General features: G+C 33.0%; 1 pseudogene; it reads left to right on the top strand.

The window, feature by feature from the left end:
- Positions 1 to 8,540: 8,540 nt before the first annotated feature.
- Positions 8,541 to 10,594, top strand: LOC120184610 (annotated as a pseudogene).
- The last annotated feature ends 2,380 nt before the right edge of the window (positions 10,595 to 12,974 follow it).

Raw genomic sequence — 12,974 nt, 5'->3', positions numbered from 1 at the left:
CTATACCTATAGCTCTCGTATCATATAACATGGGCATTTTCACTTATATCATTTCACATATACACTTTCATATCACATGTCATATAAGCTCATAGCTTCTTTCACATATACATGTAGTCATATAGCTTCTTTTCATATTCTCATAGGATCACATAGCTCATATCTTATACTTTGTTTTCTCATGTTCACATATCACATATGTTCATATATATATACATCACATAGCACATACTTCTTATATCATTACATACAAAAGCATGTTAACACACATAATCATGTATACATACAATTCATGTCATCCATATACATATAATTATATATTCATGCATTCTAACATAGGAAATAGACTTGTCGCAAGTCTTGTTTCCATTTAGCACCATAAACTAACTAATATGCACTCACCTTGGTCTCACCAAGTTCCTATCCACTTTTATGATTTCCTCTCTTTGATCAAATCTTAACTTGATAATCGTTCTGGAACTTGTTCGTGCTCGATATCTACATAAATATACATTGATACATATCAGTATCCAATTGATATATTCTAATCTATCATTTCTTAGACCAAAAGAAAGGTCTAATTCTATTTTCCCTTGAAGTGCATCGATACATTCTACAGTGTATCGATGCATCCCTTAACATGTGCATCGATGCACTACCTATGGATCGGTACACAAATCACCTTCGATGTTTCAATCTTAAGGGAGTGTATCGATGCACTCCTTATGCATCGATGTACTAATTGCATTTGATGTTTCCATTTTAAGGGGTGCATCGATGCACTTCCTGTGCATCGATACACACTGAACAATTTCTAGAAATTTACCCTTGATGCATCGGTACATGTTGAATGTGTACCGATGCACACTGGTCCAGAATTCCAATTTATGCACGAATATCACTCAACTTAGCTTAATAGTGCCATAATTCAACCCATTTCATATCCTTAACTTACATGGTCTTACTTAAACCAACTAATACCCATTTATCACATCTTAAACCTCAAAATCCTATCTACCTCTGGGATTGAAAAATTAAACTCAATTTTTCAACATGTTTTAAATCCATTTCTAACACCTCATATCTCCTAATTCAATCATTGACAAGTCAAATTCAACTTCAAAATATACTGACTCCCTCTATTTCAATAATTCACTTAAAAACTCTTCATATTTAATCCTTCACAACTCATCCATTTTGAAGTTTCAACATGCTTTAATCTATAAATAATCTTTCTTATCACCCCAAGAATCAAAACTAAGCTTAAAACTCAGGAATTAACCTGTTGAAATTAAACTTACCTTTGCTATGGAGCTTACGGGAAGAGAAAAAGAAGAAGGTTGAACCAAAGTCTCCAGACTTTTCTATTTTCTTTCATCCCTTTCCACCTGCCATCTCCTATATAAAGGAGAAATAAAAATCTTTCTTATGAAATTACTATTATACCCTTAAAAATTTTCACAATTACCATTTAGTATAACACTAAAATTTTCTATTTAAGTCCTTGAACTTTTAACTTGTTTCAAAATTAAGCACAAAGTTTCCAAAAATTACTTTTTAGTCACTAACTCTGATTTTGGATGTTACAATAACATTATCATTATGTTATTATTATCGAGTCTTCATTATCAAGCTCTCATTTTAGAGCCATATTGTTGAAAACATTTTGATGTTTCGATATAACAATTTAAGTGTTATTGAATTTTAAGATTTTATAATCATTTTTAAAGTATATTCGAATAAGTTATTCGAATATCAAAATATTACTCCACGTTTTTTCTAAGGTCAATTTCAATCCTTATTAAAGTGTAAAATTGTGTTTTTAACTTAAAATATTTTTGAAACAATTTCTACAAAGTATTTTGAATCAAAATCGAGCCAAAAAATTTAATTTTCAAAGGGATGTATCGATGCACTCATTGATGTATCGATGCACACCCTATTTCAAATGCATTTTGTGTACCGATGCACAACCATGCATAGATGCACTATTGGCTCTTTTGAAACATCGAATGTAATTAGTGTACCGATGCACCCCAAGTGTACCGATGCACTAAGTCTTATAACGGTCGAAATATTTGAATTTTACACATAGTGTACCGATGCACACACGCTCCCAACCAGATTTTTAAATGATAATTACACAATAACGGCTCTATTGACTTCACCAATGATCCCCAACGTTCAGAATTGATTCAAGTCATATTTAAACAAGCTTAGGAGCCATTGATCAACAACAATTATGAGAAAAACAAAGAGAAAACTTTAAACATCAAGTTTGAGCAATTCAAGCCTATTTTCTATTCAATATTCATTTTGCTTTCAAGAACACCCTTTGTACTCAATTGTATTATTTTTTAGTGTTATTTCTTTATTCTAGAATTGTGCAAACATCTTGCCTTGTGAGGTTTTTCCGTAAGTTTGTGAAATTTGTATTATTCTCTTTGGGAGAGAGTGTTCTCAAGAATTTGGGGTATAATTCTTGAGGGATTTGTAAGGGTACTCTTTGTCCTCAAAAGAAAGACAAATTAGTGAATTTGTAGAAAATCCTTAGTGTGGATAGCTAAGGTAGTGGATGTAGACTTTGGTTGAGAAAGTCGAACCACTCTAAATCGCTGTGCAATTATTTTTTATTTTCTGCAAAAGCTTCCACCAAAATTTTTATTGTCAATTCACCCCCTCTTGGCTATTTCGTCGATCGATTAACTCAACAATTGGTATCAGAGCCTCACTCATTTGAAGGTTTAATCGCCTCTTGAGTCGATTCGGGAAGAGTTATATCTATATTCAAGTTATCAATGGCCTCTACTTCAAACTTCAACTCTGGTCTTTATTTAATACCCGTCAACAAGCATCATTTCTTCAATGGAGCTAATTATGTTTATTAGAAGAATAGAATGAGGTACTTCATTCAAGCAAGTGACATGGGAACATGAAATATCATATAAGACAGTTACATTATATCTTTCACTCATTCAAGATTGTGGAGTGAATGAGAGACAAGAATGTTCCAGCTCAACTCAAAGGTTATTCATATCATATTTTGTTCTTTTGGACCAGATGAATACGAGAGAGTTTCATCTTGTACAACCATCAAGGAGATATGGGATAAACTACAAGTCACTCATGAAGGCACAAACGAGGTAAAAGAATATAAAATTAGTCTTCTAACTCGTAGCTATGAAAATTTCAGGATGAAACCGGATGAAGATATCAAAGCTATGATGGATATATTTTCCACGATTGTCAATGGTCTTAAATCATATGGAGAGATCATTCCAAATGAGAAGATTGCGAGAAAGTTAGTTTACTCTCTTCCAAAATCTTGGCAATCAAAGAAGACGGTGATCATCGAGGCTAAAAACTTAAAATCCTTGACCCTCGATGAGCTTATCGGTTCTCTCCTTACATATGAAATGATGCTTCAAGATGAGGTAGACCTCGAGAAAAGAGATGAGCCAAAGAAAGAGATGGAGAAGAAGAAAAATTTTGGAATTGCTCTCAAATCCACGAAAGATGAGAGTTATTTGGATGAAGATGACGATGACAAGGAAATGACATTATTTGCCAAACGGTTCAGAAAACTGATGAAGCCCAACAGAGGATGAAAATTCAAACATAATGAAGGCTTCAAAAATGAACCAAAAGAGAAAGACCCGATCATTTTCTACGAATGCAAAAAGCTGTGGCATGCCAAATACGATTGGCCACAATTAAAGAAAAATGGTCAATCCAAGAAGAAGCATAAGGCACACGTGGCTACATGGAGCGATGATGAAGCTTCTGATGAAGAAGAATAAGAAATAGAAAACTTGTGCTTGATGGCTTTCGGGGAGGATTCTCAGGTAACATCTAGCTCATTTAATTTCGAAGATTATTCTTTTGATGAGCTATTAGAGGAATATACTGGGTTGGCTTCGGATTATGAGAAATTATTTTTAAAATACAAAAATGATATTTCAAAATTGAAAAACGAAAAATAATCTCATATCCAAAACTAACATTGATCTTGAAAGTAAGGTCAAGGAATTGCAAATCAAATTAGATGAATTTGAAAAGAGAAATACTAATTTGCATAACCTACTTTTAAGAGTGAATGATGATCGTCAAAAGAAAAATGATGATCTTAAAGCTTCTTTTGACAAAATTGGAACAAAACGTTTTGAAAATGGAGAAAGTTCAAAATCCAATCTTCTTAGAAAAAGTTTTAAAAACTACAATCATAGAGGTTCCCGAAGAACCTCTAATGGAAAATTGTTAAAAGTATATGGGTTCCTAAAGAACTTATTACTACTAAAGATAAGGATATCCTACACAAATGGATACCCAAGGGGACTAGAATTTTAGAAACTAATGAATATGGACCCAAAAGAAATTGAGTACCAAAAATAAAAAATTAATCTATGTTTGTAGGGAAAGGAGCATTACTACAAGGCACGAGAAACAAGTTCAAACTCATGGTACCTTGATAGTGGATACTCAAGACACATGACCAGAGACAAGAGCCGGTTCATCGAGCTTAACGATAAAAATGGAGGAGATGTGACTTTTAGTGATAATTCAAAAGGTCACATTAAAGGTATAGGTACTATAGGTAATACCTCTTCCATACAAATTAAAGATGTTTTATATGTGAATGGGTTAAAGCATAATCTATTGAGTATTAGTCAATTTTGTGATAAAGGATACAATGTCTTATTTGAAACAAATGGTTGTAAATTCATTGGCATTGCATCTAATAGGATTATGCTTGTTGGTCATAGAATAGGAAACATTTACACGGTGCATTTAGATTCTATTAATATGACTAATTTACGTCTAGTTTCTAAGGATGAACATGATAGTCGGTTATGGCATAGGAGACTAGGACATACTAGTATGAGTGTTTTACAAAGACTAATTCAAGGAGATTTAGTAAGAGGGTTGCCAAAGCTAAAATTTGATAAAGATAAAATCTATGATGCTTGTGCTAAAGGAAAACATCAAAGAGCTTCCTTTAAGTCCATTAATGATGCATCAACTAGTATAGTATTACAATTGATTCATATAGATCTTTTCGGGCCAATTAGAACTATTAGCTTGGGTGGAAAACAATAATTCTTTGTATTGGTAGATGACTATTCTAGATATACTTGGGTTTTATTCTTAAGTACTAAAGATGAAGTATTAGAAAAATTCATCACGTTTTTAAAAGTAATCCAAAATGAAAAAGGTTACTCCATAACTAGCGTTAGGAGTGATCATGGTACTAAATTTAAAAATCTTGAATTTACTGATTTTTGTAATTTTAATGGTATTAGTCATAATTTTTTGACACCAAGAACCCCTCAACAAAATGGAGTTTTTTAGAGGAAAAATAGAACTTTAGAAGAAATGATTAGAACCATGCTTTGTGAAAACAATTTGCCAAAATATTTTTGGGCGGAAGCCACAAATACCGCTTGTTATGTTATAAATTGAGTAATGATTAGGCAAATTTTAAAGAAAACTCCATATGGACTTTTCAAAAATAAAATCATAACATTAGTTATTTTATTCCTTTTGGATGTAAATGTTTTGTTTTAAACAACGGTAAAGAAAATATTGGCAAATTTGATGCTAAAAGTGATGAAGGATTTTTTCTGGGTTATTCCTTAAATTCTAAAACTTATCGAGTATTTAATAAAATAACTTTTGTAGTAGAAGAGTCTATACATGTTGTTTTCGATGATAATCCCCTTCCAAGGAAGGATTCTTGTGTTGATGACGACGTAGGTATTGTAAAAGCAAATGACGTTAGACATGACGTTGGAGAACTATCATCAAAGGAAGAAACAAAAGATGAGGAAACTCATTATGTTCTCGAGAATCCAACTATTGAAGAAAGGGAAGTCTCTTACCCAAGAGAATACAACTATGTCAAGGATAGTGAGATAATAGGTGATCCATCCAAAGGGGTAACAACTCGATCTTCTCTTAGAAATATATGTAATTATATTGCATTTATCTCATGCATAGAGCCTAAGAATATTAAAAAAGTATTAAATGATGAACATTGGATTATGGCTATACAAGAAGAGTTAAATCAATTTGAGAGAAGTAAAGTATGGACATTAGTTGAAAAGCCTAGTAATAAATCTACTGTAGGTACTAGATAGGTATTTAGGAATAAGCTTGATGAAAGTGGTAACATAGAGAGTAAAAAGGCTAGACTTGTTGTTCAAGGCTTTACTCAAGAAGAGGGCATAAACTATGATAAAACATACACTCCCGTAGCTAGGATAGAAGCAATAAGAATTTTATTAGCATTTGCATGTTTCAATGAATTTAAATTATATCAAATGGATGTTAAAAGTGCATTTTTAAATGGCTTTATAAAAGAAGAAGTGTATGTGGAACAACCTCATGGTTTTGAAGATTCAAAATTTCCAAATCATGTTTTTAAATTAACAAAAGCGCTTTATGGTTTAAAACAAGCTCCTAGAGTTTGGTATGAAAGATTGTCAAATTTTTTAATTGAAAAAGGTTTTTCAAAAGGGAAGGTTGACACTACATTGTTTTTAAAGCATAAAGGTAAATATTTATTAGTAGTTCAAATTTATGTTGATGATATAATATTTGGTTCTACTAATGATGCTCTTTGCCAAGAATTTTCTAAGCTAATGCAGAGTGAATTTGAGATGAGCATAATGGGGGAGCTCTCATTTTTCTTGGGACTCCAAATCAAGCAAAGAAAAGATGACATATTCATCAACCAAGCAAAATACGTCAAGGATATACTCAAGAAATTTGGATTAAAAAATGGGAAACCTCATGTCACTCCAATGAGCTCATCAACAAAGCTTTACAAAGATGAAGGAGGTAAATGTGTGGATGTTAAATTGTATAGGTCAATAATTGACTCTTTGCTTTATCTAACCGCAAGTAGACTGGACATTATGTTTAGTGTTTGCTTATGTGCTAGGTTTCAATCATGCCCTAAAGAATCACATATACTAGCCGTTAAGAGAATCTTTAGATACCTTAAAACACTCCTAGTTTAGTACTTTGGTATCCTAGAGACTCTAGTTTTAGTTTGCATGCATTCTCTGATGCGGATTATGGAGGATGCAAAATAGATAGGAAAAGCACCTCCAATACTTGTCAATTCCTAGGAAATATGTTGATTTCATGGTTTTCAAAGAAACAAAATTGTGTTGCATTATCTACCACTGAAGCGGAATACATTTCAGCCAGTAGTTGTTGTGCATAAGTTTTATGGATGAAACAACAACTTTTAGATTATGGAATTGAAGTTAGTACCATACCTATCAAGTGTGACAATACTAGTGTTATTTGTCTCACTAAAAATCCCATCCAACACTCTAGAACTAAGCATATTGAAATTAAATATAATTTCATTAGAGATCATGTCACTAAAGAAGATATAGTTCTAGAATATGTTGATACTTTGCATCAATTAGCAGATATTTTTACAAAACCTTTAGATAAAGAAAGATTTTGGACACTTAGGAGAGAATTAGGTTTAACTGGTGTTTAAAATGATACTTAGCACTTTTAATTAGTTTTGAAAAATGCTTATAAAAATAATTTTTTTGATTGCATTCTTTGCTAATAGTTAGGGGGAGTTTATGATTCTTAGTGAAGATTAATTATATGTTTGAATAAAATTTAAGGATAGATTTTATTTGATTGAACATTGTTAATTTTTAATCTTTGAGTTGCCAATACCACTAGAGCTAATTAATTTAGTATTTTTAAGTGTTTAAAACGGATTTTAACATTTTTGTGCACTATGCATCGATACACTATGAAAGTGTACCGATGCATCCCGTAAATGTGCATCGATACACTATGAAGGTGCACCGATACATTCCTTGAATGTGCATCGATACACTGTACAGTGCATCGATACACTTGTCAGGTTTTAGGCTTATAATCCCTAAAATTTATATTTTTGCCAAACCCCTAAACACTCTAAAAGAGCCATCGTTCGTCCCTCTCTCAAACCCAACTCTCATTTTCGATCAAAATCATCGATTCAAGTCGAAAATTGCTTGCTTCTCAACTCCCAATCCTGTTACTATCATTAAATCGTGCAAACAACTTCTAATCTCTCTCAAATCCGAATTTTCAAGGTAAAATTTTTAAAACCCCTATTTTATTATTTTTGAACTTAGGACTAGTTCTGATTAGTTCCAGGTTGAATTATATATCGGGCATTACTTACATTATGTTTCTAAACTAGATTTTACAAACAATTTTGTAAAAAAAACAAGATTTTATCAAATTTTTCAAAAATTTGAAATTAAAAAAATGTTTTGATTTTAAAATTGTTGTTTTTGATTAATTATGTTGTTTTTGAAAACTACATATTGTTTTTCAAACATTGTTTTCAAACATAGTTTTCAAAATTGCCCATTAGGATTTATTTTAGAGAACCTTGAAATACTGAGGACTCAATTGAGTTTTGGGATTGATATTGTTGCATACATATGTTTTGCCTGGAACAAGGAATACATGTAATTTTGATCTTCCATGTTTTGCCTGTTCTTGCTTTAATGAGAATTTATTATGGAATTACTTATTTTTACACTTCATGTTTTTCCTTTTTCAGAAACATCCTTGCTAGTGCAAGTGCTGACAAACAAGTTAAGATTTGGGACGTTGCTGCTGGAAAATGCAACATAACAATGGAACATCATGAAGGCGAGGTAAGAACTGGGCTTTTCTAAAACCATAGAAATTGTCTTCCAAATATTCTGATTATGGATAGAAAGAATGCATTTATGCCAATGCCACACATTGTTTCAATATTGGTTTCATCTCCATAACTCATTTTAGTGGCATGCTGCATAGGTATTGCGGATGCCAGCTGTTAGATGAAAATTTAAGGATATAAAACAATTGAATGAATATTATCTTCAAACAAAGTTGGGTCAAGCTAATTCTGGGTTCCGTTTAATCGAGTTGTCTGTCTTTCCTTATCACCAACTTCTCATTTGTTGGAGAAACACTGATATGAAGCAATTCTCATATGTGGCACTTGCTGATTTCATCTTCATTCTAAAGCATTAATAGAGATATTAAACAAAAGATGCTTGGAACTTATCGAGTGGATATTGGTAAAGTTTGCTTATTTCTCTGTTTTTGTGTTCATTATTTGTTCTTTGTAGTTTAGAATGTTATATTTGATGACAAATAAATATGAAAAACACTACTGTAATTTTGACTTCTTTAGCAATCTCAGTTGTAACCTTCAACTGCTTAATTGATAATGAATTTTGTTATTAACTGTTGCTTTAAATTAAATATTCTCATTTGTGTACCATGTAGTTTCAAACTGTTGCTTGGAATCATCATGCGCTACAAGTTCTTCTTAGTGGATCATTTGATCGTTCAGTTGTCATGGTAATTAAACTGTTGCCTAGAATTTGTTCATATTTTCAGCTTCTACCGAAGCAACTTGTATTTAATTTCTGGTGTTCTGTCTGAAGCAAATTGTATTTGGTTTTTTTCTCCTTTAATTGCTTCAACTTTGAAGGTGTTCAGACTTGCACTGTTACTATTGTTATACATTGCAGAAAGATGGAAGAGTACTGACTCATTCTGGTTTTAAATGGTCTCTCTGCTGAGGTTGAATGTTTGGCATGGGATCCCCACACTGAGTACTCATTTGTGGTTCGTGCTTCAGCCTTGTTGCTAATTTCTCAGTGATGCTGCATTTATTTCTTTGTTCTATTTAGAAGCAGAGAAGGTTTTGTTTGTTACTCGGGTGCATATTAAAATATTTAAGTTTTGATCAGGTGAGTCTTGAAGATGGTACAATAAGAGGTTATGACATTCGAACAGCGAAGTCTGATCAATCTTCCGAGTCAAAACCAAGTTTTACTCTCCATGCTCATGACAAAGCTGCTTGCACCATTTCATATAATCTTGTGGCACCAAATGTACAAACCTATGTTTCTCTCAATTCCATGGTCAGGTTATATTTTTAAAGTGCACGACATTTTTTCATTTTTCTAACAGCTTCTTGCGACTGGATCCATGGATAAAACGGTAGATGAAGGTTTTCTTTTAGCGGTTTCATATACTATAATGAATATAGTTTAGTTGGTTTCATCGGTTGATCTTCATTTGCATAGGTAAAACTTTGGGATTTGTCAAACAATCAACCTTCGTGTGTTACATCCAAGCATTTGAGAATCTACGTGTGTTTTAACTACAATATGTACTCATTGTCAAAGTTTGTTGTGAATGTTATTAGGGAGCCGTCTTCTCCATTTCCTTTTCACAAGATAATCCTTTTTTGCTGGCTATTGGAGGCTCAAAGGGAAAATTAGGAGTGAGTGGAGAATAGTACAATATCATGCTTTACTATTATTGAAATTTTGTAATCATTAAATGCAGGGGTGATGAATATTACAATACCATCATGCAGGTTTGGGATACATTATCTGAGATCGCCGTATCGGGAAAATTTGGGAACTACAACCAACAGCCGAGCAAAACTAAAACATAGCTTATAAGGTGAAAGTTTTTGTTGTGTCTTGGAGAGTTGGTAGTTATAACGTGGATGTGATGTCGGAACAGTCCTTAAGCTTTTTAGGGCTTTGGCGGGAATCGATTCCAACTTAATTTTGGGAAAAGGTTGGGATAAAAAAATTTGGAGTCGTCATCGACCTTAGGTCGAATACTTGAAAATATCTTTTAAAATAATTTTGAGAAAAATAATTTTAAAAGATAAAAAATTGATATGCGTTTAACCAGAAATTTGTTTTGAAAAGGGTTCGAGAGTCGATTACGTGTGGGTAGAGGTGCACAAAAAATCCGAATATTCGATTTTGCGCAAAAAATATTCGAAACCGGATTTGGGAAAAATCGGTTTTTTTAAACCGGATCGGATATTTTAAAACTGGATAGTATAATTGGTTTGGGAAAAAATTGGACGATCGGATTTTTTACCGGATTAAAAACCGGTTTGAAAAAAATCGGATAAAAAACTGGTTTTTTATCCCGAAAAAAATCCGGTCTGGGGTTTAAAAAATTGGATGATCGGATTTTTTACCGGATTAAAAACCGGTTTTTTTTAAAAAAAATCGGTTTTTTTCAAACCGAAATCGGTTACACCGGTTACATCATCCGGCTCTCCAAACCGGTTATGATCCGAGCTTGTTTTTTTATAAACCAGTTTTTTGGCTTAGTGAAAAAACCGGATCGGTTTTTATCCGATCCGGATCGAATTTAAATCCGGCTATGTGCATCTCTACGTGTGGGGAATGATTAATATCCCACATTGCCCGAAATCGGTATCTAAGCAATCATACGTCATCAAAATATTAAAATTGACAAATTCAAATAACATTTAAATTATTACCCCTTTTAGAAAAGTAAAAATATATTATTTTGTACTAACAATCCTCAAAAATACTTTCATAGTCAATTAAGGGTGTATTTTTATGGATTCCTCGTATAAAATAGTATTACCCTAAATTTTAGATACAATAAATATATAAATATAGATAAAAATAAATTCATTTAAAATATAAAAAATATTATTTTATTCGAACAATTTTTAGAAACACACTCCTTGTTAGTTGAGGGGCATTTCTTTAAATTCCTCGTATAAAATAATATATGAAAGTGTTATGTAACAGCGGGAAAGTCATTGGCTCCCAGCTGAGGTCTTCTCCAGTTAACCTTGTTTTCCTCTTTTCTTGGTTCTTCCCAATGCCTCTAAGTTTCTCCCTTATAGTCGGCTAATATCCCAAACCAAAGCGATCTCTCTTAGTGATGGGGAAAATTGGATTAACCGGTCCTTGTAAGTGACTTCCTAACTCTCTTTCGACATTTGCTCCTCTCCCCAGGGTTAGTTTGAGCTCCATTTTAGTGCAATTTGAAAGTCTGAGCTTGGGTATTTTTTCACCTTCGACCACAAATGTGGCATTAACAAACTCCAATGATCTAAAAGAGCATTCAATAGTTTTCTCGTTCACTTCAACATATGGAGCAGTGGTGGAGACAGAAGCAATGATGTTTTCTTCAGCATTAAGAAATACCAACCTCTCTTCGATTACAAATTTTAACTTTTGGTGAGGAAATACTTCAAGGGTGAATAGGCACTTGAGAATCGACGACTGTATTCCCGATCATTCTTCCAAAAGTGGCTACGGATCCACACAGTAAGCAACTGAACGCACCAAATGAAGCTGCTACCCTCTGCTCTTTTACAATTGTTAAGCGACCTGAATGTTTCTGCTAAGACTGCAGTAACATGATTCATTTTTCTTTCCACACGCTTAAATAAATCAACCACAACAGATTCTATATGGAAAAGAACTTTTGGGAAAATCACTAATCCGTAATTCCCAAAGAAAATATTTCCATACTCTTCTCAATATCACTGTGTTTGAAAATCAGTTCCTTAATGCACGGCTAAGGAAAACTGTCAGACTCTCATTTCTTTTGGATTCGATCAGCTACCCATTTCTCCCTCATTTCGGTAATCTTTGCGAGCTTGCTTTTGAAAGGATGCACTCTTGTTGCGTTTGAGTAGATTCTATCCAAGTGTATCATTTCGAAATGAAACAGAGAGGTACTCTTCCAACGTGGGAGTCATGTCCTCCTTGTTGAAAATAAAACAACTATATGTTGGATTCCAAAACTGGATCAGAGTTTTGATCAAGGGATCATTTACTTTCACATACAACAAAAGAGCTATGTCACCATACTTTTGCCAAAATGCCTTCCTCGTATCAGATTTCTAGCACTTCCAGATTTCACGTAGCCCTTGAAGATCATTTTGCTTTAGACTGACTGGAGTGATCTCTTGTAGCACCGATATGTAGTCTTCAGTTAGACTATCCTTCTTATTCCTCTGAATTTCTTTAGACCATGACCTCACTTCTACATTCTTTATTTCCTTGTTATGAAAACTCTTGTCCATTTTATGACTGCTTTCTATTCCGATGACCACTTCGTGAACAATACCTTTC

This window comes from Hibiscus syriacus, unplaced genomic scaffold, assembly GCF_006381635.1.
Source record: "Hibiscus syriacus cultivar Baekdansim isolate YM2019G1 unplaced genomic scaffold, ASM638163v2 tig00112925_pilon, whole genome shotgun sequence".
Lineage (NCBI taxonomy): Eukaryota > Viridiplantae > Streptophyta > Magnoliopsida > Malvales > Malvaceae > Hibiscus > Hibiscus syriacus.
Note: the sequence above shows the minus strand (reverse complement) of the source record. Positions and strands in the feature narration are given on the sequence as shown.